Genomic DNA, 23,295 nt, shown 5'->3' with positions numbered 1-23,295 from the left:
ATGGTCACACAGACATACACATGGCAGCCAGAGGTGTATGAACAGATGCGTGAACACCAAGACGTGCATGGGTGAATATAGAAATAGACACAGATAAAGAGCCTTACAGGCAAGAATGTACAGGTGTAGACACATAGACTCACACTCACACACACATACATATATTACATACACACAGAGACATGCAGAGGCTCATACAGATGAATTTGCAAACAGTAAACATGAGGACTAAACATGTCCACACAGGCATAGATACTGTCTATACACATGGTCTCAGGCAGAGATATCTACACAGAAGACGAGACTTCACCCACTCAGATGCTGACACACGCCAAGACCCCCTTACAGGCACATGCACACAGAGCTCTGTAAATGCCCTTGCATATACAGACACATAAATTCACTTGCAAATGTACACTCAGATGCCAGACACACCCACCCAGAAGTACACAGGCACACAACATCTTCAGCCCATAAAAGCGAGATACGTACACATATATCTACAGACAACGCAGACCCAAACACACTAAAAAAATACAGACATATCCACAGGCACACAGATGCACAGACATGCGCCCTCACATGTCAACATATACACACATTGGCGTGTGCGCTCACTAGAACACACACACGCACACAAGCTGATCTACGAATGCACTCTTTTACCCACGCAGCATTCCAGTCTAAATGTACATCAAATAAATATATGAATGCACAGACACATATATATCTGCCAACATAAGCATATAGATGCATACATGGACTTAATCATGCTACAAACAGAAACTCAGATGTACACATGCACAGACATAGAGACACATGCAGATTTACACATATGAAAACAGAGACTCAACCACATGTGACTTTTTTTTTTTTTTTTTTTTTTTGTAGTACGCGGGCCTCTCACTGTTGTGGCCTCTCCCGTTGCGGAGCACAGGCTCCGGATGCGCAGGCTCAGCAGCCATGGCTCACGGGCCCAGCCGCTCCGCGGCATGTGGGATCTTCCCGGACCGGGGCACGAACCCGTGTCCCCTGTATCAGCAGGCGGATTCTCAACCACTGCGCCACCAGGGAAGCCCCACATGTGACTTTTAATGTATCTTTTTCTTAGTCTCTTGAAGAGAAAATGAAAATTCTTGAGCTCCCTCTGTTGACTATACTGTATAAAGCAGATGTGGAAATTACCAGAAAGATCTCTAAAAAATCACATATGTTTTTGTGTGCACACACAGATGCATCCACACACTTCTACATGCACAGAATCACAGACACAGAATCACAAAGAAGCACAGAAATGTAAACATGCATAGACAAATATAGAAAGATCCATAGATGGCTATACACACACACCACCAAAGCATCACAGAGTGTGATATTTAAGGGCATGGCTATTGAACTTGGAAACGAACAAAACCAAACCTGTGTGCACATCCCAGATCCAGCACTTACTGGCTTAATGATTTGGGGCCGTTTTCCTGCTTTCTCACCTATATCATGGGGCTAATATTAACACCTAGCTCTTAGACGTGTTTGCAGAGTCAGTGAAATGAAGGGCTTAGCCTGGTGCTTGGCATGTCACCGATGCTGCTGAAGTTCTTAGCTGGACAGGGTTTGAGTTTTGTGGTTAAAGTGAATGGTTATATTAGAGAGGTGAATTAGTTAACATTATTTGGAAATGATACTAATGAAAAATAGATTACTTTCCCAGACAAGGCTATTTTTGAAATTTTCAGAGATGAGAAGGGCTTATTGCTGTCCTTGGCAAATGGAAAGACCTAAAACAAATATTTCCTGCTATTGTTCTTTGTTGTGGTTGTCACTATTACACGTTATTCGTATCCTTTTCCTTTTTGCAGGAGGAGATAGAAGATTGAGAGGGCCCGCGGAAGCGCGGAAGAGGGCTTCTTGTCCACTGCACGATTGCCACCTAGTGACCATTTTGAGTAAGTACAGTATTTGTGGATTGCTGAGAAGCATCCCTAAATTTTCACCCATTGCAAGGTTGTGTAACTGTCCTGGCGAATAAGCTGGTATACATCAAGTTGTAGTGGTTTCTGCTATGCAGTAGTCCCTACCCTTATCCACCGTTTCGATTTCCGTGGTTTCAGTTACCCGCACTCAGCCGTGGTCCGAAAATATTCAATGGAATTTCCCAGAAATCAACAATTTGTAAGTTTTAACTTGCACGCCATTCTGAGTGGCATGATGAAATCTTGCGCCGTCCTGCTCCGTCCCATCAGGACGCGAATCATCTCTTAGTCCTGCATATCCCACCGTTAGTCACTTGGTTATCAGATACACCGTCCAGGTATCACAGTGCTTGTGTCCGAGTAACCCTTATTTTACTTAATAATGGCCCTAAAGCGCAAAAGTAGTGATGCTGGCAATTCGGATATGCCAAAGAGAAGCCGCAAAGTGCTTCCTGTAAGTGAAAAGATGTAAGTTCTTGACTTTATAGGGAAAGAACAACGTCGTATGCTGAGGTTGCTAAGATCTACAGTAAGAACGAAATTGCTATCCGTGAAATTGTGAAGAAGGAAAAGGAAATTTGTGCCAGATTTGCCATCACATCTCAAAATGTAAAAATTACAGCCTTAGTGAGTGATAAATGCTTAGTTAAGATGGAAAAGGCATTAAATTTGTACAATAAGATATTTTGAGAGAGACCACATTCACATAACTTTTATTACAGTATACTGTAGTAATTGTTCTATTTTACTTTTATTACTTATTGTCATTAATCTCTTATTGTGCCTAATTTATAAATTAAACTTTGCCATAGGTGTGTATTTATAGGAAAAAACATAGTCTATATAGGGTTTGGTACTATCCACGTTTTCAGGCATCCACTGGGGGTCTTGGGACACATCCCTGGGAATAAGGGGGGGGGACTGCTGTATTCAGAATTTTAAAATAGTAATAAAATAAAAAGAAGTCATTCTTTCTAAATTTCTTTTCCCCACTCAGTTTTCCTCTGGGCTTCATCGAGACTATGTTCTATAGCAGAGGTCTTCAGACTTTCTAATTATAGGCTACCTAAAAGAATTTTGATAAACTACCCGGTCAAACATCTTGAAGTTAGCTTCTGAAATTTCTTATCGTAAGTTTAAGTATTTGTACAGTTATCATTTGCAGCATATTATAAATACTTATACTTTTAAATAAATGATTAAACCACATTTTAAAATCCATCCAGTGAGCTAAAAATACCATGGAAACTTGACACTCATCATTGTTAATTAAGAGCAAACAAATAAGAAAAAACCATGAACAGTCAGAAATTTTACATGATTTTTTATCTTCTTGAAAGCACCATTCCATGCAATGTCCCTCACATAACTAATCCTAATGTAGTATATTTTTATGTTTAAAGGCTTTTTATTGGTCACCCTACTATACATCTCTGCAAAAAAGTATATATGGATTGAAACACATTTTCCTAAAACTCTAAGCCTCTAAGTATTAAATGTTTTATCATTAAATTATTAGTAGTACACAGTTCCTCAGAACAGTATAAAATTTTACACATTTTGATTATTAAAAATGAAAGCTAGAATTTGGTTGGAAATGCTTTCGTTAAGTGAGTTCGATTGTTTATTTTCCCCCAAATTAGTACATGACTCAGAGGATGACTATTAGTTACTTCTAATGAGACAGAGCACAGTATATATAAATTATATTCCTATTTGTCACTTTTTAAAACATCTTTATTGGAGTATAATTGCTGTACAATGGTGTGTTAGTTTCTGCTTTATAACAAAGTGAATCAGTTATACATATACATATGTTCCCATATCTCTTCCCTCTTGCGTCTCCCTCCCACCCTCCCTACCCCACCCCTCTAGGTGGTCACGAAGCACCGAGCTGATCTCCTGGTGCTATGTGGCTGCTTCCCACTAGCTACCTATTTTACGTTTGGTAATATATATAAGTCCATACCACTCTCTCACTTCGTCCCAGCTGACCCTTCCCCCTCCCCGTGTCCTCAAGTCCATTCTCTACATCTGCGTCTTTATTCCTGTCCTGACCCTAGGTTGATCAGAACATTTTCTTGTTTGTTTGTTTGTTTTAGCTTCCATATATATGTGTTAGCATATGGTCTTTGTTGTTCTCTTTCTGACTTACTTCACTCTGTATGACAGACTCTAGGTCCATCCACCTCACTACAAAAAACTCGATTTCTTTTCTTTTTATGGCTGAGCAATATTCCAGTGTATATATGTGCCACATCTTCTTTATCCATTCATCTGATGATGGACACTTAGGTTGCTTCCATGTCCTGGCTATCGTAAATAGTGCTGCAGTGAACATTCAGGTACATGACTCTTTTTGAATTATGGTTTTCTCAGGGTATATGCCCAGTAGTGGGATTGCTGGGTCGTATGGTAGCTCTATTTTTATTTTTTTAAGGAACCTCCATACTGTTCTCCATAGTGACTGTATCAATTTACATTTCCACCATGAATTAATATGCATTTTGAGGAGCATTATTTAAACCATGGAGAAATCAATTTGGGGGCACCTCTTGTTAAATAGTTTACTAACAAAGTAAATAGAAGATTAAAATGATAATGAGATTTTTATCCACTTCAAAATGAATAATAACTTTATTTCTTATATGTAATTTAAAATTAAACAATGTAATATGTAGCAAACATGTGTAAAACAAGGAATCGGATGGCATGCATAGTTTCCTTTGGTAAACATATATCCTGGTGTTGGGTTTCTGGAAATAACTAAGAATAATGTATAAAAAATTTTAAAAACATTAATTTTATTAGGCCACAGAATCAAACTTTTCAACCATATTTTATGAAAGAGAAGAGTATACATAGCTGAAAAATAATTGGTCTGGCAACTGCCATATTTTAAGTTTTGATAATAGGAGGTAGAAAATATGTAATTATTTATAAAATGAAGTGAGGATTGACTTTAACTTGGAAAGATATTTCAAGATACAATCTGAGAAAACAGGTTTTCACTAGTTTAACTGAATGATGTACCTTATCTGAAAGAAATCACATACAATATCTGTGGAAGTTCTAGCTGTGTAAACATTTTGTAGTACAAAAAACATTCCAATTATATTTAAAAGAATCAGCATCAACAGTATATGTTGCTATTAGTTAGGAGGTGCTTTTCTTTCCAGTTAATGACACATGTAAGTGATTAGTATTGAGAATAGCTGCAAAATAATGCTTAATTTTAAGCAAGTAGGAAACAAAGTTGTTCTTGGGCAGATCAGTTTTAGTCAAGAAGACACGTGGATCTTGAGAATCTGAGCGTGGATTTCCTACAAACTACCCGTGCTCGCATACTTTCTGAAAAGAATTCATGTACCAGTAGCCTAGTTTGGAGACCACTGTTCTAGACTGTCTTCAGCAGGATTGCTCCAGAGCAACGCACTGTCATTGTTAGGGTAACCAATTTATTGTAGTTCACAGTCACAAGAGTGCAGTGGAAGTAGCTGCCACTCTTGAACTTCTGCCAGATGCTTCTATGACTGATCATGCTTGAGCAAAGTGGTCTGGAAGGGATTATTGTGCTTTGCTGATGCGTGTATGTATTGACTAGCCCTCCATTGTCTGCTATTGGAGCCGCTAGCCACATGTGGCCGGCGAGCGCATCTGAAATGTGGTCAGTGCAAACTGCGATATATTATCCTAAGTGTGAAATACAACACACGGCAGATTTCAAAGACAGGGCAAACAGAAATGAAGTATTTCATTAATATTTTTATATTGATTACATGTAGAAATGATAATATTTTGGATATATTCAGTTAAACAACATTCATTATTAAAATTAATTTCACCTACTTTTAAAACTTTTTAAAATATTGCAACAGGAAAATTAAAATTACATATATGGCTTGCATTATATGTTATATAGGATATTGCTGCTCTAGAGCTTATATTGGAATTCTCTAACTTCCTCTAAAAGCATGACCACAGAGAAAATTGATTTGTCCACTACTATTGGTATTCTGATGTGGCCAGTTCCTTTTACTAGTGTTTGGGTTTCCGAGTTGGGGAATTTCCTGTTGTTAAGCAGGAAAAAGTTAACAGACAAACAAACCAAGCAACCAATATTCCACTAAGAATATTTAAAAAGTAGTCTTTCATTAGTACCTAGAAATTTTCCCAGTGTGAACTTTGGATGGCTTCTCAGTGGGTACATGTGAAGCTTGTCAAACTCCTTAAAATTGTCAGTGGCAGATGTTGCATTCTATTGAAGATATGAAGTGTTTCATCATATTTGAGATACTTTTTAAAGTAATTATGTTTTTATGTAACACTAAGAAAGAAAAAAAACACTTCCAAATAAACTATGATGTAATGCTTCATATCCATAGAATTTTCATTTTATACTTACTGAAAGAGCTTTTGGGGCATATATAGACATATATTTTTTTATCATATATCATGATACCGTGAGTATATAAGGCAGTGACATCTCCCTTTCAACTGCCTCCTGGCCGACAGGGATTGTAAAATGCCACTGATTATAAGGCACATTCTGATTTCAGAGATATGAAAATGTGAAGAAAATATGCATCTTAGAATCGTTTAAATAGGAAAAAGGATCACGGAGGACAGAAAGCCAAGACATCAGCCTAGTGAAAACACCTTTTCTGTGTATGATTGTATTTACAAAAATACAGAATGTGGCTCTTACTTAAAAATTTACCATAGTGCACTTAAATAACATTACATTATCCATTTCATCTTAGTTGTTGTTAGGTGGTTTTCTTAGCTTTCTTTTATTTGTTTCCTGGCTTGGAAGTGGGAGAGTTAGGGACGAATCGTGATGGGTGGGGCTATTGCTGGGCAGGACTGGCTCACCCAGACTGAAGATGTCTAGCATCTCTGTGGTGAGAACCACTTAGCGCAGTCTTGTGAGAGGCTGTGCCTTCAATGGCACTGTTTGTTCCTCACAAGGGTGCTAACAGAGGCAGCCTTTAGCTTAGTTTTAACATATTCAATGTATCCTTTCTTGATTGAAGGGCCTAAAAGTGGGAGGAATGGAGTTTGAACTGCTTTCCTAGTTTTTGTTTTACACAGTATTCGAGAGGCTCAGCAAGATGAATAAAAACTCCACAGGAAGTACGTTATGTCAAGAATCAATGAAAAAAAAGCAATCTAGATTTCTCACCTAGGAATTGTGGCGAATCTCTGATTCTAATGATACTCATGATGATATGAGAGATTTACAAGGGGAAACAAAATTAAAAGTTTTCGTGAAATGAGAAGAATAAGAGAACCCAAACCATGTTTCCTCCCTCGTCCCTACACTTATACTAAGACTTAAGTGTGTCTTGAGGCGTCTGAAGCAGGGCCAGCTTCGTGGGCTTGTGACTTGTACAGCCTCGTAGGGCCCTGTGCTTGGAAGGGCTCCATGCTTGGCTTCATGCTCTGCTGTCATGGTCTTGAAGTTCTTAATATTTTTTTTAAAAGGAGGTCCCACATTTTTATTTTGCACTGGGTCCCACAAATTATGTAGCCGATCCTGTTCAAAAGGAGACACTTGCCGGAGGATAATGAACTGAAGTTTCAAAACTAAACTAGAAGCGTTGTTTTTCTAATGTTGCGCACCGAATTCTTTCTGTCAGTACTCATAAATATAGTATTCATAAGCTACTATTGTTGTTAGGAAAGTACATCGCAGGATTGGTAGTTATCACTCAACAGTTCTTTGTATTGACTCCCCCATTTATTCATAGGACCTGGGGCATCTTCTGTGCCTCTGTTTTCTCACCTGTAAAATGACAGTGACATTACGCCCATCCTCCTTAAACCCAGATAAGGCTAATTGTTAGAATCAGATTGAAATGCCCATGGAAGTACTTGTGATCTGTAAAGGTTGAAACAGATATAAAAGATTATTTATTCCCCTCCCCAGCATGGAGTCTGGGCGGCACCCATCTGCCTGGGGCCCTGGGCGCCTGAGTTGGGCTCAGCAGTGAGGCTGCTCTGGCCCATGGCTATAGAGCAGATACCCCAGGGGGCTCTAGAGCCAGAAAAATCAATGCCTCTGCAATTTCAAGAGCCTGGCCAGCGCATCTCGCTGCTGTCAAAAGGGCTGTATCAAGGCTCCTTGGATGGAAATCGCTGCTATTTGGACAGGACTAGAGGGCTGAGGAGAGAGGAAGGAAAGTGCAGCCAGGAAAGACCCTCTGAGCCCCTGGGACCTAGTCTCAAGGGCTTTTTCTAGGGCACACGTGGTACATCCGGAGTTAGGGAGGGCACAGCCATGGGTGCCAGCCACTTCAGACTGCCACAGGAGTTTTTTTTTTTTTTATATAATTAGATGAAAGCAACAGATTTTATTGTATTTTACTTAAAAATGTTTTAAATTGAAGTATAGTTTATTTACAATATCGTGTAAGGTTTCAGGTTATAGCACAGCGATTCAATTATATATATTCTTTTTCAGATCCTTTTCCCTTATAGGTTATTACAAAATATTGAGTAGAGTTCCCCGTGCTGTACAGTAGGTCCATGTTCATTATCTGTTTTATGCGTAGTAGTGTGTATATGTTAGTCCCAGCCTCCTAATTTATCCCAATAAGAGCTTTCTTATTGCTTAGAATGGAATTGTATTGAGTTGCCATTATCTGAGTTAGAAAAGGACACTTTCGTTTCCATTGTGTGAAGGAACTCATTTTCCTGCATGTAAAGGGGGAAAATGGCATAATGGAGGCCTCAAGAAAGCCAGGAAATACCATATGGCTTTTATGTATGCAAGAATGCCTGGCAGTGACTTCGTGGTACATCCTGAGAGTCTTATTTAAACAACTGCAGGGTTTTGCTATAATGCAACGGACAGAGGGGAAAGTAGCACTTCAAATGAGGTCACAGAAAATGCCATTTGCAATATCCCCTGTCACCGATGGAGTATGGTGGTAGACAGTTTGCCTTATTTCACCAATCAGAGATAGCCCAAGACTTTGTATCTTCTGTGTGGCAAAAGCGAGGATAGGGGTGTAGCTTTGTAGGAATGAGTGTCCAAGAGAAGGCAGTTTATCCCCTGCCTAAGATGATACAGTGCGTTTGGTCACATGTTTCTACTGGGAAACAGGAGGGTTACTGTGTTGTGTCACCATGCAAGGGGTGAAATGGCCAGGATATATTTGCATTATTTTGAGGCTTTTGCACCAGAGTTTGCACTCTAGGTTCAGTCTGCAGCAAAGGCTGTGGGTCTGGTAAACCAACAGCGAACAGCCAACAGCTGGTCTATGATTGGCCCAGATCTGAGACTTCCCACTGCCTAGCAACTTGGTTTGGGGAAGATGCGTGACAGCCTACATCAGGACTGGAGACAGGGGATAAGGATGCCGATTGGGCAGCTGCATTTGTGCTAAAGATCTTGCTACTGACCACGTGCGTTTCGAGAGGCTTTCATCACAAGGGAGCCTGTAAAGGGGGGTCTGCTTTTGCATGCAGAGGTCTGTACGTGAGAGGATGAGGCGTGGGGAGGGTACTGTGGGGGGCTCCGTGAACTGGATGGAAGGGGGCTATCTGTGCAGGTGCCTGTACCTGACTTAGGTCAAGCCCCGCTCAGGTTGGAATCAGAGCTTTTTTGAGCTTTCTACGGCACTGCCAGAAACCCCTGCTGTGTGTTCCCACACCGGCCAACAGAGGCCATACCTGTTGGTGAACGCAGGTTGGGAGCTCAGCAACGACCTCATTTATAATATAGGAAGATTTCCAGCACTTTCCTTAGGTCCCCAGTTGAGACTGAGGACCAGAGAAAGGAAGATGATAATATAGTTACAGACTTGCAAAGAACCCTTCAAGGCCACTTAGTGCAATCCCTATATCTCAATTTTGAAATCTCCAATAAATGGTTTCTCCTATATCTGCTTGAACAGCTCCCGGAATGGGGAATTCAGTGTGTCCTGAGGCAGCCCATTCAGCCTCTCGCACCATCTTCATTAGTTCTGCCTCGTACTGGACTGAGGAGCCACATTCTGATCTCTGGGGCAAGTCGCCTCCTGCTGACACACGGAGCTTTTAATCATTGAAGACATTTAACTCTTCTCTTTGCCTAGCTTAGTCTCTGTCCGCCAGTCCCCATTGCCCACATTGCCCTTTTCCCCCTCCTCTCGGTGGTCCGGGTCTCCAGGATCCCAAAGCTTTGGACAGTATTCCTGGTGTAGTTGGACCACTTGTTCCTTAAGCTGAATATCATTCCTCTATTTATGGTCACATTGCAGTCTTGACTCACCCAGAGTTTCCAGACAGTCTAAACGCAGCTGAAAGATGCCCTAAATCTACTTCACTAAGAACAACAGGGATAGCCAATGCGTCTGACCAAAAGTATTTCACTCACTGAAAATTAGGAACAAACATGGAGGCTAGAAAGCTATCTTCTGTTGAGAGCTGTAGTATCTATTTTTTTCTACATATCCTTAGTTTCTCTACGTATCATTTCATATGGACTCCGGGAGCCCGAGAAAATATGGAAAAGTGAACCTTAAATGGGATCGAGTCACCACCTGCACTGTTCACAGTGAAGTGGGAGTGAGCTGGAAACTTCCCTTCTCTCTTCACGTCTCCCCCCCCCCCCACAGTCTCAGGAAAGACCACCACCACCTGCGAGGAGACGGAAAGAGGACTTGGTCACTTAAAAATGTAGCAATCTGAGTTTTTTCTTCCTCTAGATTTTAGCTAATAAGTTTGTTCACTGCATGGGCTGAAAAATGTGACATATTCCATATAGAATTGACTAAATAATAATCCCTAGTAGAAAGTAAAGAAGATGTGGTGTGTTGGGTTCATGCTTCAAGTAATTGAACGAGAGCAGGATACAGTGTGATATTACTTTTATGAGAATGTTCACATTCCTGGTGGTTTTATATAACCAGCACACACCACAGTGATTACTCACTGAAAATTACGTGATGCACACTCCATGCAAGGGTTAAATTGAAAATTATGACAAGAGGGGTGATAACTGTAAATGTAATTACGGAGATAGTAGAACAGACTATTTGGTGTTGGGAATGTTCTTGAAAGAAGAGCCATGTGGGTGAAAACTTGGCTTGCATTGTACCATGTTCATGATTAAGTGTTCTGATGCCCCCCACCCTTGGCATTTACTACATTTATTGCTCAGTCTGCCTCTCTTCTTGGGGCTGGAGTTCCTACAGTTTCAAATTTGGTTCCTTGCCTTTGCACTACCTTTAGTGTTCTGAAGAAAACAGCATGTAAGCTTCAAATGCAAAACTGAATTGATTTTCAAAACGAAAGGAAATACATTTCCCTTGCATTTCCTTTTTAAAAAAATTTTTATTGGGGCTTCCCTGGTGGTGCAGTGGTTGAGAGTCCACCTGCCAATGCAGGGGACACAGGTTCGTGCCCCGGTCCGGGAGGATCCCACATGCCGCGGAGCGGCTGGGCCCGTGAGCCATGGCCGCTGAGCCTGCGCGTCGGAGCCTGCGCTCCACAACGGGAGAGGCCACAAGAGTGAGAGGCCCGCGTACCGCCAAAAAAAAAAAAAAATTTTTATTGGAGTATAGTTGCTTTACAATGTGTTAGTTTCTACTGTACAGCAAAGTGAATCAGCTATACAGATGCATATATCCCGTCTTTTTTTGGATTTCCTTCCCATTTAGGTCACCGCAGAGCATGGAGTAGAGTTCCCTGTGCTATGCAGTAGGTTCTCATTAGTTATCTATTTTATATATAGTATCAGTATAAATAAATTTTCCTCGCATTTCCAAAAATGTCCACCATAAATGTATAGGAGTTTTCTTAGTAGGAAAAATAAGAAATGCAATAAAAAAGGTTTATTTAGGTAGAGGGTGGGATGAACTGGGTTTTATGTTTTTGCAAAGCTTGGAGCTCTGGACCACAGTCATTGGGAGCATGTTAAGCCTGGTGTCCTGACTGGGATCTTTGTTCGTTCTCAGCCACCAGTGGGAAGGGATGCCTGCGTGCAGCTGCGTTCGCTAAGAGCAGAACTTGGCCATGGGCAGTAAAATTCCTCTGGTGCCCTGGCGCATTTGGCCATATCCCATCGCCGCCCTGGGCTCTGCTCTCCCTCTCACGGGCCAACAGTCTGTTAATAAGGAGCAAAGGGTATGATGGATGACAATGCCTTATGCACTTAAAGGCACCGCATGCTCCTTTACGGGTAAAGAGCTGAGATAAGAAGAATGTAAAGTATTAACCTCCACTCCAGAAGGAACCATCTCACTTTTATTTTATTTTATTTTATTTTATTTTATTTTATTTTTTTTTTTTTGCGGTATGCGGGCCTCTCACTGTTGTGGCCTCTCCCGTTGCGGAGCACAGGCTCCGGACGCACAGGCTCAGCGGCCATGGCTCACGGGCTTAGTTGCTCCGCGGCATGTGGGATCTTCCCGGACCAGGGCACGAACCCGTGTCTCCTGCATCGGCAGGCGGATTCTCAACCACTGCGCCACCAGGGAAGCCCTCACTTTTCATTTTAATGAAACTTTATTACAGTTATGAGCCTAACATTTAATTTAAATAATCAGGAAACTGCTTCTTGGGTAGATGAAGTGAAACCATGAGGCAGCAAAGGTATTTCATTGAGTTTCAGTTAATGGCAGCCAGTGGACGCTTGATCTGGGAGTGGTACAGATCTCTTCCTGTGCATATTCAATCTCTTTCTCTTCCCTCAACCCAATCAATGAGGGGGCAGTTCTCTGTTGTAATTTTACCCAGTTTATTCAGACAATAAGCATCTTGTTATGGAATGCCAGATAATTACCGTTTACCCCACTGGCCACAGTCATGTTGAGCAGTGTCAGGAGGGGAAATTTCCTCCTTATCCTTCTTGAGTTCTTTTGGTCGGTCTAATAATGAAATTGACATAAGACAGATTAACAGGAGAAGAAAAAGAGCGATTGAAGCAGGAAGAGAAGTCATATCTGTGCATCACTACTTGGAAAGTATTTTAAGTTTTGCCACTTACAAACATGACTATTTCTAGAGGACTGTTTAATCTATGAAATACACTATGAGTCCAAAGTGAGATGCATGTGATATAAAATGAGACCTGAAAACCTCAACTGGTTTTCTCGTGGGCAGAATAAGTTTTGAAGAGGCTCCAATTTCTTGCCATGGCTGGATGAACAATTTGCTGAGGTGGAGTTTCAGGGGAAACAAGAAGATTAGCTTTGTATGTGAGGCAGAGTATTAAGGGCTTTCTAAAGAGATTAAATCAAAACCTTATTACAGTCCACTAATGCTTTATTAATATAGCAGACATTTTTTTACTTTTCAAGTTTTTCATTTAAACTAGTGTTTGTGAATATTATTAAATTTCTTGGGATTAAGGACTTTGAAAGCCCCTGGTTTGTAAAGCTCTATTATTCAGTGCTCTGCAGGAGCTCAGAAAGCCCTCTGCACATTTAACCTCAGAGTCCTCATTATTACACGGAGGCTTAAGAAAGGCAGAGGAGCTGCAGCAGCTTTGGGAGAGAGAGAAACTTGGCCCAGGGAAGAGAGAGGTTCGCGATTGTTCCTTCGCCTGTGCCATATCATCCTATCACCCCGCTCCCTGATTCCGGGGTGATGATGTTTCTAGGGACAGGGGAGACCTTTGGCTCAGCCTCTTTAAGGGGCTTGCAGGAGTTCCTGATCGGGAAGCGTAGGATCGCCTCGTTCTGGCTCCTCTCAGTTCTTCAGGCTTTTCTCCCTCTCTCCCTTTGTGTGCCACTGCCTTTGCCTAGAATGTTCCTCTTCCTCAATTTGCCTGTTCAAACTCATCCCATCCTTCAAGGCTCATCTCAGGCGCCTCGCTATCGTCCCTTCCGCCACCAGCAAGAAACAAACCAGCTCTGCTCACTCAGTGGCAAAACCTAAAACTTTTATCAACTCCAAGGTCAAGAGAAGGAGGTGGAGAGAGTGAGGCCCTAGACTTCCCTGTGGGGAAAGGCTTCTCTGTTCCTAACATCAACAGTCCTGCACTGTGGTTATTGCTCGAGCCGCCGGGCACGGTCATTTGCTTGTATCTTGCCAATAAGGCTCATGAACACTACCAGATTAACTGGGCTCTGCGCAAGCCCCATGATGAAGATTCTCTTGCTTCTTCTGGGCAAATGGTTAATGCCGCCTTGTAAATATATATTTGATTGGGAAGGCTGTCTTTCACATTTTTGGTGAAAATTCATACCCAGCTCCTTTGGGGTAATGCAAAATTGGACAAGCAAGAATGCATTACTTTTCTGGGCAGATGGGGATTTTCTCACCACTGTGTAATTAAAGCAGAATAAACTAAGACTGTAGCTTTCATCCTTATGCCCTGATTTCAAGTGTTGAAGTTTATCAAATCTGCCTGTCTCTTCTCCCCCTGTCATGTCCGTGTCCCTTTCTCACCCAGATCTAGTCAAAATGATCTAAACACAAACTATATGGATAGAAAGCTGTAAAAAGATGCATCTCCCATAGTGTTGCACATGCATATCTCTGAACACTTAGTTTTGGGGATCTATTTCAGCTGTTTGTATGGTCCTTTCTCAGGCATCTAAGCATCCTGAGGGTAGAAGTTCTATGTCCTTTACTTCTGTGTCCCTTGCAGGGAGTGCCCAGTCAATGACTGAATGCACAGAGGACAGAATCAGCGTGTTAGTGTCAGTTTGTATCTGAGTGTTGGCTATTTGCACAGTTATGTGGTGTAACAGTGACAAGCCATAGAGAAGCCAACGATGAGTGAGGCAGACCTGCCTCCAGGTTAACCCCAGCACAAACTGGGAAGAATAATTAAAGGAACAAATGGGACCCAGACACATCGACCCACAGACCCACAACTCTCTCTAGTACACAACTGCAAATTAGGGAGGCACATGTTGAAGAGTCTTTTCTTTTTTTTTGGAAAGAGTTTTTCATTACCACACACTCCTGAATATCAGGCCGGTTGCTATTAGTATTTAAGTGGCCTTGACTGACCCTTGTTTCCTTACAAAACAGATGAGAAACTGTAACCAACCAGTGGCCTTTAACACCTCAGACACCCTTTTCTTTAACACAAGTCTGTTAATGAGGCTTCTGATTGCTCCTTCCAGATGTGTTAATTGTTCCAGAAATCAATCACTCTATTCAACTGGGAACCTCCTGAGTTAATTTGGCCCTTGACCACCTCATTCGTTGCCTGTGTGTTGAAATTGAAGTTGAGGAAGCATCAAATAAGCTGGCCCAAGCCTGCTACACTAATAAAAAACTCCAACAAAGTGAAAATTCGGTATTTTAATTGGTAACATAACATGAAAAGCTTCTGATGAGTTTCTTTGTTTTATTCAGCACTAGAGAAAACATGTTTTTGCTAATCCAAAAGAGGGAGAGCTAGGACAGACACCACCTTTTCAACTAGTGATCTCTTTCAGGATAGTGAGAAGAGCCTAAAATTCCAGAAAATTCCAGCACAAATTCTTTGTCTGCCGTAAATTATCAGTACAATCTGGTATAAGCCTTCCACCTTTGGGCCTTAATCACTTTGTTAATAGATAAAGGAGTTGGACCAAATATCTACAGACCCTTCCAGCAATTCTGTGAAACACCTTTTATTACTATATATGATGCCATTCTGGAGTGGTAGCCAATAGGGACGTTAAAAACCATCCTCATCTGGGGTGTATCCCTTTGAACATATTCCCACGGTAGAAGAGTGCCTTTGCTCCTAGAGTCATGCTGTCCAGTACAGAGTATACGCTGTACATGTAAAATACACACCGAACTTCCAAGACTTAGTTCCGAAAAAATTATAAAGTATTCCATTATTTTTTATATTGATTACATGTTGAAATGATAATATTTTGGATATATTTGGTTATATAAAATATGTTATAAAATTAATTTACTTGTTACTTTTCGCTTTTATCCATGTGTTATCTGAAAAATTTTAAATTATATCCATGACCCATATTATATTTGTATTGGATAGTCCTGGTCTAAGAGTTACTCCTACTGCATGTGAAATGAGTTCCAGTTACTTAGAAACCTCCCAAGGTTGAAACCATCTAAACCTGCGGGTCTCAATCCTGGAAGCACTTTAGAATCACACGGGGAATCTTTTTTTAAATTGAATTGAATTGAATTTACATTTTATTATTATTATTAAAATTTATTACGTGGAGAATCTTTTAAAAATACTTAATTCCCTCCTCCCTATGATTTTGATTCACCTAATACAACTCATAGTGATCTTTCTTCTATGCTCTGAGTTTCTTCCATAAGGTCATAGGTGGTGTGATCATAATGAAATAGGACTCTGTTACATGAATGCCAGAAACATGTGTAACCCCAGGTTGGACAGCTGCTGGATGAAAGGTGGGTGCAACACTCAAACAGGCTAAGTTCAGACCCTGAACTAGTTCTCAAGAGTGAAAGGACCTTCTCCGTAGCTCTTCAGTTGTTAAAATTAAGCAAAGAGACAGGAAACACTAACTTGAATTAATTCTGTCTTACTGCTACTTCTGAAAATCAGCTTACTGCATTCCAACTGGCCTCCCAGGGAGATACTTAGTATTACTTGGTCTGTTTTCAGAGAGGAAAATGGGGCTCAAGGAGTTTGACCATCTCTTTGGTTAAGAGAATTCCTTCTGCCAGATTTGTGTTACTTTGTTTTGCTTTTGTTTTAGTGGAGAGATTTTTTTGGAGGGGACTCTTAAGGGGTCTAAGGAAGGGAACGTACAAAAGGTGGCTTGATCGGAACTGGGCCGTCCTCTAGCATGGAGCAAGCAGCCATCGAGTTCATGTTGATTCCTAGTAGCACAGGCTGCATTTTCTAACTGGACCCTCAAATGTTGGGAGTCACCTTCTCCGAGGTCTGCCATCCCCATATGCTCACTAAATCCACAGTTACCTGTGGCTGGGCGCTATCAGGGTAAGAAGGAAGCTACTCCTCTCTTCTGATAGTCTTCTTAATTCGCAGGGCTGCCAGTGCCTTCCCAGTCTCTACGGATGACCAAGGTTGGAGACCTGGTAATGAATTCGAAATAGGTTGGCAAAATAACTAAAAACCCTAGGCTTTTAAATCAGATCCTACTGAATTGTATCTTGGCATCCTGGGAAGTCAGAGCGCTTCCTGACTCTAGGGGTGCTTGAGAAAGAGGTGCTGGATTACTGTGATCATGAATGGCCAAATTTGGTGCCACCTCCAGTGGTGGTAATGTCTTGCCAAGGCAGTGGCGAGTTAATAAGGGAAAAGTTCCAGTAAATAATCCTATGTGTCCACAGTGCTCTGAGGCTTTACCAATCTTCTGCCTAGGATTTTTGATTAAATACCACTTCCCTGAGTGAAAGATTAAGTGAAAGGTGTCATGTTGCCTGAGTTATTACGGGGTAGCTCTGCCACTTACTAGCTATGTGACATTGGCCAAGTAACTTCTCTAAGCTCCACTTGTAAACTAGGAATCATAGTAGGACCTACTTCATACCTTTGTCAGGATGTGATGAGTTACTCCACATATCTCCAGCACCTTGAACAGTGAAGTGCCCAGCATAGCAGCTGAGGAAAGGTTTGTGGAATGAATGAATGAACGAATATTAATATTGCAGTGAAATTGCCCACTTTTTGGATCAATCTGAAAGTGCCGGGGTGTTATTGGGAGTGAATTGCTAAAAGCTAATTAGTTTCTCTATCAAATATTTAGACTCAGTGTGTCTTCATTCCCCTAGCATTTTCATAAAAGAGATACTAGACATAGATGAAGAGCTAAAGATGTCATCTTTTGCCAATGGCTTTGAGTCTCACAGTGGCCAGAGTACACATTTTACTTTACAGAGATATTTTAGGGGATCGAATTGTTCTCAAATATGAAAAATGATAAATACCGCTAATTTATAGCCCGACGTAAGTAAATTCTACTAAGTAAGGAGCTATTAAAATGGACAAGCAAGAGTTAGAATGGTAATTAGTAACTATATATTATTGAAACATGTACCTTTAAGTGCTTGAAGAAAAAATAATTCTCTGAACTTCTTATATAACCTCTCCTCACTAAAAATAGAACAAATGAGTAACAAGTACCCAACTTTTTCTTTTTTCTTTTTTTTTTTTTTTTTTTTTGCGGTACACGGGCCTTTCACTGTTGTGGCCTCTCCTGTTGTGGAGCACAGGCTCCGGACGCGCAGGCTCAGCGGCCATGGCTCACGGGCCCAGCCGCTCGGCGGCATGTGAGATCCTCCCGGACCAGGGCACGAACCCATGTCCCCTGCATCGGCAGGCGGACTCTCAACCACTGTGCCTCCAGGGAAGCCCCCAACTTTTTCTTTTTGAGAACAGCCATAAGAGGATAGTGATGTTAGCTCAACAAAGAGATATTACAGAGCCATGGATTTAGATTTTTTTAAAATATTAAGGTGAAGTTTGAAAAGATAACATCATGTTTTTTTTTTCTGAAAGTCCATCTTTATACTATAGTCATAACCCAAATCACATTTGAATGAAACTTCAGAAAGGATGAAATTGGAAACCTCTTGTATTAAGAGATAGTTGTGGCTACAGTGAATAAAAGTGATGGGCTTTGAAGTCAGGTCAAGTGTAGAGAGAGTCAACCCTGGCATACTCCAATGGAATTCCAGTTTTAAAGCCAGATCACCTCCATGACTCCATTATATTTTTTCTTAATCCATGGATCATTTTCTCTTGGAATCTCCATCACAGGAGCTCTGTGGAATGGGAAAGGGGGCAAAGAATAATAGAACTCCTTACACGTGCAGAGACAAAGCAAAAAAGCAAAAAAGAGGTGCAACAAGTGTAAGGGAGGCTGAATATATAGCCAGCCCAGCAGGTACTACAGTGAGCTGGGATGCAAAGTCATTTGGGGCATTTACAATGCCATTACTTTATTTTCAATTTCGTTAACAGCTTTTTAAATCAACATATTTTATAGCAATTAACTATAATTACAAATCTTAAAAACATTTTTATGGGAAATTATACACCTAATTATCGTTCCTTCATTTTCATTTAATTCTAAAAGAAATTAACTCTGCCATTTTGACAAGTGCTTAGTGTTTTCAAAACTGTGAATACTCTGTTAGTTAAATGTGTTGTTATACATTTTCACAAACCTTTCCCCAGTCTGAAACTGTGTATAATACCTTAAAGTAAGTCCCCTGTCTGCCTGCTGGTTGCATACTACTCTCACGTCTGTGATTGCTTGGAAGGGGCTGTCACCACTGCTACAGAAAAATGACCCACTCAGTCAGTCGGTGGCAGACCAGAGGAGAATTGGGCTCCACATTTTCCGATGGCGGTTGTTTGGCCATTTGGCAGCTGGCCGCCAAGCGAATTTTGATCCATTGGAACATCTGGATTGCCACGATTGCCTTTCTGTCTTCAGGCTACTTAAACAGTGTGTTTGGGGGAGATGAAAAACAATTTAAAAACACTACAATAGGGTGGCTTAATCGAAGACATACTGAGCACTGGGGCTTAGATGTGTTGAATGAATCTCTGAAATTCAATGAACTGGCCCAGATAGCATCTGAAATGCTAGGGGAAAACCCGAGCGAACGTTTTGGCCAACCCAATAATATACACTTTTAAATTTATTACTTTTCTTATAGTACTAGGTGCTAAGATAAATTTTTAGTAATGTGAAAGGAATTCTAGGTTTGGGATACCGTTGCACTGGCAAATGAATGCACAGTTGTTTTTCTAGAACGTGTGCAGCTATTGTATGAACCTGAAACGACTTTTTTCCTTATAAGCTTTTATCACATTGTCTTCTTCTCTTGGAGGGTGGTGACGTTTGTTCTCCTAATTTCTCCAGTGGCAAAGCAAAGAATAATGAATTGCCTCTAATGGCAGCACTGACAATGATAAGTGATGGCCGCTTGTTTGTATCAGTGTCCGTGACAGGTCCTATAGAGCTCACAGCCCTTCCATCACACACAGCTCACCTCAGCCTGGGTGGCTAATTCCCACCCAGTTCAGCCTTCTTTCATTTATTCTTTGGGGCCTATGAGCCCATCATTAAGGGGCTACATTCATTGTGATGAATCATTCGTTCAAAAAATATTTATTGAGCCCATTTACTGAACCAGGAATTCTGTCAGGTGATGGAACCATAGAGATGCCTAAGACATAGCCCAACCTTAAGGTGCTTATAGTCTAACAAGGAGCTAAACTTGTCTATGGATAACTCTAACACAAGGTAAGAAACAAAAGTGTCACAAGGAAGAACGAGAAGCTATTGGAGTTCAGAGACGGGAGTGATTACTTCTAGTCAGAGGAAATCAGAAAAGGCTTCACTCATTCATTCATTCATTCATCCAAAAAGCAAATGAGCAAGAGGCTATGCTAGGCTGAGGATACAAAGACAAAAAAACAAAACACCCTCTGCCCCGAAGGAGTTTACCTCCTAGGGAAAGGCAGATAGATACCCAAACTATGACCGCACTCTGGGGTAAGGTTGTTACAGACAATTAAGGTAAGAACGAAGTGATGAGGGAGCTTAGGAGTTAATATCATTGGGGAAGCTGCGGAAGAAGTCATGGTTGAAGTAGAGTTTGAGCTGGGTTTTCTTTACTGAGTTTATAGTCTAGTGGATGTGACTGCCATGCACATAAATAGTTCTAGTACCATGTAAAAGGTGCTAAGTGCCTAAGAGAAACTTAGACAAAGGGTTATGAGGGAGGATTCAGGGGTGGATGCATTTACTTCCAGCAGGGGCCTTAGGTACTGGGTTGGCCAAAAAGTTCGTTTGGGTTTTCCATACAATTTTACACAAAAACCTGAATGAATTTTTGGCCAACCCAATATTTACCAAAGGGACAAAATTGGAGCTGGGCCTTACAGGATGAATAGAAGTTCAACAGGGAAAAGGGTGATGGAGGAGATAGTACAGAAGGGACAGCATAAATAGAGGAGTGGCCTGTTCCTGTTAATGAAGCCCAATCCAGCCTCTGTACCCTGACACCGAATTAAATCTCAGAGACAGAGTTTTGGGTGAAGTAGAAAAGAATATCTTTATTGCTTTGCCAGGCAAAGGGGGCCACAGTGGGCTAATGCCCTCAAAACTGTGTGATCCCACCTGGAGGGGTAGTGAGAAGTTTTATAGTAATGGTTCAAAGAGGGTGTGATCAGCTCGTGGACTTTTTTCTGATTGGTTGGTGGTGAGGTAAGTGGGCATCAACATCATCAACTTTCTGGTTCCAACCGGTCTGGGGTGTACGTGCTGGTGGGCAGCACAATGTTAATTTGGTGCCCTTTAACATGTGTTTCAGCCTCTTGTATTTCTTTAAGTTAGTGGTTAGAGGTATAAGCTTGATCAGACTAAATTAATTTCTCCCACCTGGTGGGGGTTTCAGTATCTGCAAAACAGCTCAAAGATATTGTTAAGTGTATCCCTTGAGGGGGAACCAGGACCCTGCCCCAAGGCTGCACTGTTGCTTCTTGACTGCTCCCCTCTTGTCTCTGCATCCCCTCCCTTCCCTAATTAGCAACTGTTTGAACCTGCCCCTTGGAACTCGGGGAAGGTCTTAGAGGCTGAATGAAGCCTATTTCCTGTAATCAAGAAATGGGGGGGCTTCCCTGGTGGCGCAGTGGTTGAGAGTCCGCCTGCCGGTGCAGGGGACGCGGGTTTGTGCCCCAGTCCGGGAAGATCCCACGTGCCGCAGAGTGGCTGGGCCCGTGAGCCGTGGCTGCTGAGCCTGCGGCGTCTGGAGCCTGTGCTCCGCAACGGGAGAGGCCACAACAGTGAGAGGCCCGCGTACCGCAAAAAAAAAAAAAAAAAAAGAAATGGGGGACACAGAAAGGTGTTTGTGGCCAGGAGCCCCACAGGGTCCTGCTCCATATCAGTAAGTCCTCTGAAGTGGCTGGAGTGGACTAGGCTGGGCGGTGGCACAGTGTGAGGAAAACATAAGATGCAGCCAGATCATGGAAGGTAGTGAATGCCAAGCTGGGCCGTTGGACTTCATTGAGTAGGCAGTGTGTCTTTTCTTCTTCTGACTGTGCTTTTGGACTGAGGCAATATTCAAGCTAGGGTTCTGGAATCAGACTGCTTGCATTCAAATATTGCCCCATCATTTATATTCCAGTTCACTAGTGAATTTGAGCAAGTCTCTTAGCCTCTCTGGGCCTTGATTTTAACATCTGTAAAATGGGGGTGGCAACAGACTGTATCCCACAGTTACAATCCATGAGGATTGATTTAGTTCATGTATATGAAGCTCCTAGGACAGTGCCTGGCAAAAGGGAACACTATATATGTCACTTGTTGGTGGCAGTAGTAGTAGCAGTAACAATAATAGTTGTGATGCAAATAAGTAGCCACTTCAGGGAGTTTTTGTGCTGTGAACTTATAGGGACAACTTAGGATGACCTGACTTGCTTAAGAAAACCTGTAGTGAATCTCAGGGGCTATTTAAAAATGATCACTACCATCCTCTTTGCATAATTGTTGAGGTACACCTGAGTCGAGCCATGTACTAGCCACACACATAGCCAAGCTTCAGCAGCTAGAAATGGCTCAACCAGAATGTTGGCTGCCAGGACAATGGGGACAACCAATAAAACAGGTCCAAGATCATGTCCAAGTTAGAGTTTCAGGAAGCTTCTACATATATGATACAAATCACATCAGCAAAGCTTGCAAGCAGTAGGGATCATCTGTGGTGAACTTAAGACTGTGCTGAAAGTCTAGCAATAAAAGAACTTAATTCCCATGTCCCAGGTGCCTTAGTTTTCATACCCGTAGCTCAAGCTAAAATTTTAATATGAAGTGAGGTTGTTTCCAAGTGCAGTCTGCCCTCCTATCCGTGGTTTCCGCTTCCGCAGATTCAACCAATTGAATGCACAAATTCAATCTGTTGTTGGCTGACTTCGCGGATGCGGAACCGGCAGATACGGAGGGCCGACTGTTCTACACCATTTTATGTAAGGGATGTTGAGCATCTGCGGATTTTGCTATCTGCGAGGAGTGAGGTGGGGTGCTGGAACCAACCCCCCGCAGATACGGAGGGATGACTGTAAACTAAAGTGTTCCCACTGTGGGCGTGTTCACAAGAAACAGGCACAGCCTGAGAACAATGATCTGCAAAGCTGTGGAAACTGTTCTTTCTCATTTGACCCTTTGGGCATTTTTGGACACACTCAACAAGTACGGCTGTGTTGAGCAGGTGGCCCGTGATTGAGTATATTCCCATTGTGTGTCCGACTGTAGAGTCAGCAGATGGATGTCATCGTAAACATGACTCTTTCTTATGGGTTGCCCTAACTTTTGGTTGACTTAATCTGGTTCTTGGTCATCACTAAGCACACAGGCTGCTGTTACAAGACGGAGGCACCTTAATAAGCCCTGGAAGAGACCAC

General features: G+C 41.7%; 1 long non-coding RNA gene across 1 annotated transcript in view; it reads left to right on the top strand.

The window, feature by feature from the left end:
- Positions 1-23,295, top strand: part of LOC136793409 (uncharacterized) — a 53,240-nt gene that overhangs the window by 15,535 nt on the left and 14,410 nt on the right. Inside the window, exon 4 of the long non-coding RNA XR_010838627.1 lies at positions 1,857-1,943. This is a non-coding gene — a long non-coding RNA (uncharacterized lncRNA). The remainder of the gene's footprint in view (positions 1-1,856; positions 1,944-23,295) is intronic.

Source organism: Kogia breviceps, chromosome X, assembly GCF_026419965.1.
Source record: "Kogia breviceps isolate mKogBre1 chromosome X, mKogBre1 haplotype 1, whole genome shotgun sequence".
NCBI lineage: Eukaryota > Metazoa > Chordata > Mammalia > Artiodactyla > Physeteridae > Kogia > Kogia breviceps.
This window is presented reverse-complemented; position numbering and strand designations above follow the sequence as displayed.